The sequence below is a fragment of the Rhinopithecus roxellana genome, unplaced genomic scaffold (genome assembly GCF_007565055.1).
Source record: "Rhinopithecus roxellana isolate Shanxi Qingling unplaced genomic scaffold, ASM756505v1 contig5048, whole genome shotgun sequence".
In the NCBI taxonomy this organism is placed as follows: Eukaryota; Metazoa; Chordata; class Mammalia; order Primates; family Cercopithecidae; genus Rhinopithecus; species Rhinopithecus roxellana.
The window spans coordinates 13,109-20,194 of NW_022143761.1; positions in this window are offsets into that span (position 1 = coordinate 13,109).

A 7,086-nucleotide genomic window follows, 5' to 3' on the forward strand; every position below is an offset into this window, starting at 1 on the left:
TTCATCAGATAGAACTCATTCAATTTGGAAAAATACTTGGTGCCCCAGCATGATGACTGCATCATATGCACACAAATAGGTGAGCAACATGCACACCTGAGTACCTAGGAAAAATTGATTATTAAGACAATACTCTACTGGAAACAGCCAGGCCATAGATACCTTAATGTCTGCTCCTTTAGCTAACATTAAAATCAAGCCAAGAGAAGAGTCGTGTTAATGATGAATATATGCATTAATTAATTAATTGAGCATTTATGTACAGATTATTTTTTTAACCAGTCTTTTGTTTTAGGAAGGCAAAGGACATAGCAGGGATTTTTCATTCATCAAATTACATTTAGTTTAGATGGCTTTGTAATTCTCTGAAGGAGTAAATGGATAGTACTGCAACAGATATTGGTCAATGGGAATTAAGCTCAACACACTTAGAAGTAAATTTTCACTGTCTCTAATTCTGCTTTAGGACTCATACAACCCTAAAAAGTACAACTATAAAAATATGTTAATATATAAAATAAGTTCATTGAGAAGAACATAACAGTTTTAATTATATTTAACAATGAATAAAATAAGCCATTTCTTATCTTCCTCTCCAGAAAATAGTACCAGTTACTGCAGTATTTTAAGTACATTATCCCCGATTTCAGAGAGATATTTATTAGCATCCATTAATAGCAAAGATATCATAGCATGTTCTTTTTTCTACCTGGTCAAAAAAGAAATTGCCACATATTTTTCTTTACCATGTTTGTTTAAATTCATTTTGCTGCTTCTACGTCAAGCATGAGTTGCTTAAAATTTGTATTTTGTTTTTTTTAAAAAATCAACACATGTAGCAGCAAAAAGGTTCAATAAAATACAATATGTTGCCTTTATGCAGAAGTAAACCAGCTTGCTGCCAAATTCTGTAATATAATTTAAAAGCATATATACGCATGTATAATGTGAAAACAAACACTGGCCCAAAATTAAACCAAGAAGCAAACACCCTCTTTGCAAGCTGCTGGCCACTTCCTTTATAGAAATGAGAAGAGGACCTAGAATCCCCAGAAGCAATAATTTTCCAAGCTTCACCCCAAATTGTAGTGTAGTGCTTGCACAACCATTTGAGGAAAATATAGAATTCATTATTAAGTCTAGCATTTTAGAGCCCCAAATCAAATTGAAAGTAATTTTTTACATTGCCCAGGCCCAAGAGAGCTAGCCCATAAGAAATACTTAACAGAAGTTCTCATTTTCCATTTATTGTTGAGCAAACTAATAGTTAAGACAAGGAAGGAAGGTAGGGAGCATACTATATAAAAATTGTTTTCTATAATTCCCTAGCTCTGTCCTAAATACCAATAGTATTAATAAATGATTTTTTGCTTTTCCAATTTTTTTATTTTTATGGATTTAGTGGTACAAGTGCAGTTGTGTTACATAGATATATTGTGTAGTGATGAAGTCTGAGTTTTAGTGTACCCATCCCTGAATAGTGTACACGGTAAATTATTTTAATAAGAGCCCTAGTACACTTGTACAAAATTTTAAAAGTATAATATAATATTTCTCCTCTCCTCTCTCTCCCGAAGTTTTAGTTTCCTACACTAAAAAACAACTACTATTAGTGATTTCTTGTGTTTTCTTGTGTGTGTGCGCATTTATTTACATATATGTGTATATATGAACATACATGTATAAACAAACACATAGCTTTCAATGTGTATAATTTTTCTTCATTATAATCAATTAGAACATATAATACATATTCCAGCCATTTGTTTATTCACTTAAAATATTATTTGGAGATTTTTTTATAGCAGTGCATATAAAGCGACTTTCCTTTATGCATTGTATTTCTTTATGCAAACATTCCATAAAATATTTTATATAATAGGCATTTTGTCCTATCTAAACTTTGATATTACACAAAAGCCCACCTGCAGTGATTTCACTTATACATACGTAATTACATTATATGTGAGCATGCTAATATGATAGTTTCCTAGAAGTTAAATTAAAGGGTAATGTAAGGGTATTTATCTATTCAATTTAATGTTTCAATGTTACAAGCAAATTATTTTCCTACCAATAATATGTAAGAATGCCCTGCACCCTCATCCACATAGTATAAGGCTTTTTATCTCCACCAATCCGTTTAATAAAAATGGCATCTTATCATAGATTTAAGTTGCATTCATTCATTATAATACCTTCAAGCATATTTCATTCACCTCAAATTGGTATGTGATTAATAAAGTCATAATTTTGACTTCTAACACATAAGTGATAAAATATCAGCACAGGTATATAATCATTCATGTTGCATGAAGAGGTGTTTCTATAGTTCCTATAGTCATATTGTCTATTGTGGAACCATGATCTGGAAGTTAGAATTTTTGTCCACCCACGATCTTCCTTTGAGTCTTGCCTCTAGGAGCTATGTGGAACTGTGCTCAAAAGTATTCCCATTCATGAGGCTCCAGGTTAATCGGTTATAGATGCTGTCATCCCCCAGCAGCCATTGAGCACTTTGATCCACTTCTGCTCTTGAATAAGAGTTGACAGTTTTCATAATGATACTGACAAAAAAATTTGCCTTCGCTTAAATAATTTTTTTAGGGCAGTAGGAATGATGAAAATTTCAAGCATATGTTTACCACTTACTATGTGTCAGACATAACAGTAACGCAAACCTTTCAAATTCTTTTATTTGGATTTGTCAGCTGAAAGATTGGTATTCACAGTACCATCACCAAGTGACAAGAAATGGAAAATTCAGTCAAATAGCTTTTTTGTTTCTATTTGACAGCACACTTTTGGTTTCACTTAGCCATGTCTGAGTTTCCTGTTTAGTAATTAAGCAATGATCAGAGTAGAAATTGAACATAGCAACCAGCAAGTCACAAGCATTACAAACAATGGCCATTGTTCTCAGTACTGGAGGAGCATCTGTGTCCCCTCCTCTTTCCTTGTGGGGAGGCCTGGGAATTCTAACGGGAGGCTGGCACCCAAAGTGAGAGGCAGTGAATGAGCTCAGGAAAGTAACATTTTCTCTTATCTCAGAAATATATCAATAATTTAAAAATGGGCTTGATATGTGCCCACTGAAAACAAATTCTACTCACTTTGGCTTTTGAATGTGCAAGGCATTCTAGTTCTCTAATCAAAGTCAGAATCTCTGAAATTCTTTCTAACTTCCCTCTAATGCTTGAGAAATATAACTCAGTCTCTGAATCCATCTGTTGGGCTGCTAATACATGCATTAGGATGGAATTAACAGTACATGTGAGTGAAGAACTTCGCATATGCACTGATCTAAAGAATGTTTCAATCAGATAGATGACTCATGATAATGCATTGTCCCAACATGTCAAGGTGCCGTTTCTGCCTCCTCATTAATCACCTTCACTGATACCAGATAGAATTTTAAAAAAATCTTTTACTGGGCATGGTGGCACTTTGAGAGGCCAAGGCGGGAGGATACCTTGAGCCCAGGAGTCTGTGACCAGCCTGGGCAACATAGTGAAACCTCTCTGCTAAAAAAAAAATTAGCTGGGCATGGTAGTGCATGCCTGTAATCTTGTCCTACTTGGGAGACTGAAGTGAGAGGATCAATTGAGCCCAGGAGTTCAAGGTTGCAGAGAGCTATGCTTGAACCACTTACTTCAGTCTGGGCAAAAGAGTAAGAATCTATCTCAAAAATAAATAAATAAATATAAAAATCTTAAAGAATGAAAACAAAAACCCAAAAATATATGTGGTAAAATAATACTGACAGGTAAGTAGTTTTTAAATGATCCATGTAAAACATGGTTTTGTTTCCATTTTTATACTCTCAAACTTACACAGAAAATGTATGCTTAATTAATAATAAAACAAGGGTAATGTGTGGTTGATAAAATAAAAAGTAGAAGAGAAATATACATGACTCCCCTCACTGAGGAATGCATCCACTTTCTCCATTGTGTAGAGTCTAGATTATTCTGTAGCTGGATGAGCATGATACGGTCTAGTTGTGTGTCCCAATCCAATCTGACCTTCATTTGTAATCCCCACGTGTCAGGGGAGGGATCTGGTGGGAGGTGATTGGATCATGGGGGTGATTTCCCCCATGCTATTTTGATATTTAGGGAGTTTTCACAAGAGCTGATGGTTTAAAGTGGGGCACTTCCTCGCTCCCACTTCTCTCCTGCTGCCATGTAAGATGTGCCTTGCTTTCCTTTGCCTTCCATCATAATGGTAAGTTTCTTGATGCCTCCCTAGCCATGCAGAACTGTGAATCAAACCTTCTTTCTTTATAATTACCAGTTTCAGGTACGATCTTTATAGCAGTTTGATAATGGAGTAATACAGAGCACTAATTTATGACTGTGTCAAGTAATTGGTGGATGTTGTCCTGGTTTCTGATTCATCATATTCTTAATGTTTTTTAAACACATCAACAGGTACATAGGATTTAATTATTGTAACTTTTTAAAAATGTCAGTGAACTCCATAAAAATTCCTTTAGGTAAGAAAAGGAAAAAAATACACAAGTGTTGCTTAAACTTTTACACTGTTATATTTGAGCTGTTTTATTTCCTCATTCATCCTTTCTGCTATTTTCCCCCATATATTATTTTAAAGTGTGACTGCAAGCAAAACACATGAATTGTGGGTATCTTCTAAAGCAGACTTTGTTTCAACAGCTCAGTGAAGAAAGATTATACATTATCAATTTGCCAAACAAGATGTTTTAATTACAAATTTACTTATAATATTCTATATTAAAATGCTGTGATGAAATTATATGAAGTCTTATTCATTAATTGAACATATTGATTGAATTGATACAATTATTGATTGCTTGCTATTAGAAGAACATGTGTAAAAGGAGGTCAAACTCAGAATACCTTCAACAACTAACTTGAATGCAAGTAACAGGCTCGATCTATCGACAACATTTTCTTCAGTGCATCTTCTACTCTATCCTGGCATATGGGGGCAAGTAAAGCTAATAACATCTAATAGGAATTTTTCTGCTTACCAAATGGCTGTCACTCATTTTCTCCTCCAATTTAGAGGGACAGAATCTCTCTCTTTTTTTTTTTTTTTTTTTCGTTTTCTTTTTTTTTTGAGACAGAGTCTCGCTCTGTCCCCCAGGCTGGGTGCAGTGGCACGATCTTGCCTCACTGCAAGCTCCCGCCTCCTGGGTTCATGCCATTCTCCTGCCTCAGCCTCCTGAGTAGCTGGGAATACAGGCGCCCCCACCGTGCCCGGCTATTTTTTGTATTTTTAGTGGAGACGGGGTTTCATCACCGTGGTCTCGATCTCCTGACCTTGTGATCCGCCTGCCTCGACTTCCCAAAGTGCTGGGATTACAGGCGTGAGCCACCGCGCCCGGCCAGGGACAGAATCTCTTTAAAAGCCAGAATAGGGAAGCTGGAACCCTGAACTAATGATTCTGTGGACACAGAAAATCTGAATTCAGACTTCATTTTACTTTGTGTTGACTCTAGATCTAGTTCTCTAGACATCTTTCTTAGCTTCCCTTCTCTAGTTTCTCCCCTTAGTTATGAGCCTTAAGTTTGGGGAGAATCAAATCCTGCTCCATATCTCGGTTTGAACTAACATTTTTGTTTGATTTAATGTCAGTTGCCATCATGGGGCTGTTTTAGCTACATCTTCCTCATTGCATTTGTAGCTTTTGATAGAGTTGCTGAGGTTTGTAGCCTCTGGCTATACCAAGGTGATCTCTCATTTGTTACATACAATAATTGTGACTAAGTTAAAATGTTCCCCTTCAAGAAACTTAATCTTTCACTGTTTGCTGTACTGACACAGACCAGCAAATAAAAATAAAATGTATGAAGTCACAAATAGAATGCTTGCAATCCTGTCCTAGTTTTTGTTCACCTTCCTTCTTTATTTATATTAATAAATGTAGCTCTAAATTCTCCCTCCCAAAAGTCCCAGTCACCCTACAGTTTAGACATTCCCTCTGTAGTGTTTATTCCCAAATGGTTGCCAAGTAGAACTCACTCCTCATCCTTGTATTTCCCAATAATTACAAATATTTATTGAGAGACCTAATAGATACTTAAATTTAAATGCTTGGACCTAAATTTTACAAATTCCCTTTAAAACTATCGCAGTTTTTTCTGAATTTTCTATTATGTAGTCAGAAAGAAGAGAAAAAAGAGAAAAAAATGAATAAGAAGAAAGGTGATATGAATAGGAAAACATGCTGAGACTGAATCTTAGGTAACACCAAAATTTTATAGACAATTCAGGAAACAACACATTTGTGAAATAATTTGGTAATTGATAGACTCGTAGGAGAATTACTGAGTGGCATCATGGAAGCCAGAAGCAGAGTTACTTAATTTTAGGCTATATCTCCACAAATGGTGGTGGGAGAGTTCCTAGAAAAACCCAGTCCAATTTTAAAATCAGACAATCCAGGAGACTTGTATAAAAAGAAGCAAAATATTTTTGTACCTCAAACTTCTTTCATTCATTGTGGTTCATGAGATGGATTACAATGACAGTCAGAATGCATATTTTCACTTACAGTCAGAACCAGTAGTCAAAGGAGTAAAGTACTGGGGATTGCCCAACAAAGGTGCTATCAAATTATCACAGAGCATCACTATATTAGGGCTAATACATAAAAGTGGAACACTTTTAGGCTCTGAAATATTTTAGCCACCTTGTTTCATCATTGATGCCTCAAGCATTTACTTACTACTGCCATTTAAAAAGTAAATTGGTGAGGCATTTACATAGCTTTTTTTTTTTCCTCTGTCCAACTTTCCTCATACTGCCCTATTCTTCCTGAACTGGATGTTCAATTAGGGAACAGCGGGAATTAAAGATCACTTGAGCTTTCAGTATTTGCTAGTACATGTGACATTGGCAAGATTTCTGGGATGGAGAGTTCCAATAATAAATAATCACAATATGACTACAAAGAAAAGCTTAAGATTTAAGTGAAACAAAAAAACCGCAAAACAACTAGAAATAACCTTTTTGTGTGTACTGTTCATTTACAGCTTCATCTGTGTAGTGTCAGGGACAAAACTAAGGTCCCAGCTACCTTTATTCATTTAATAAATT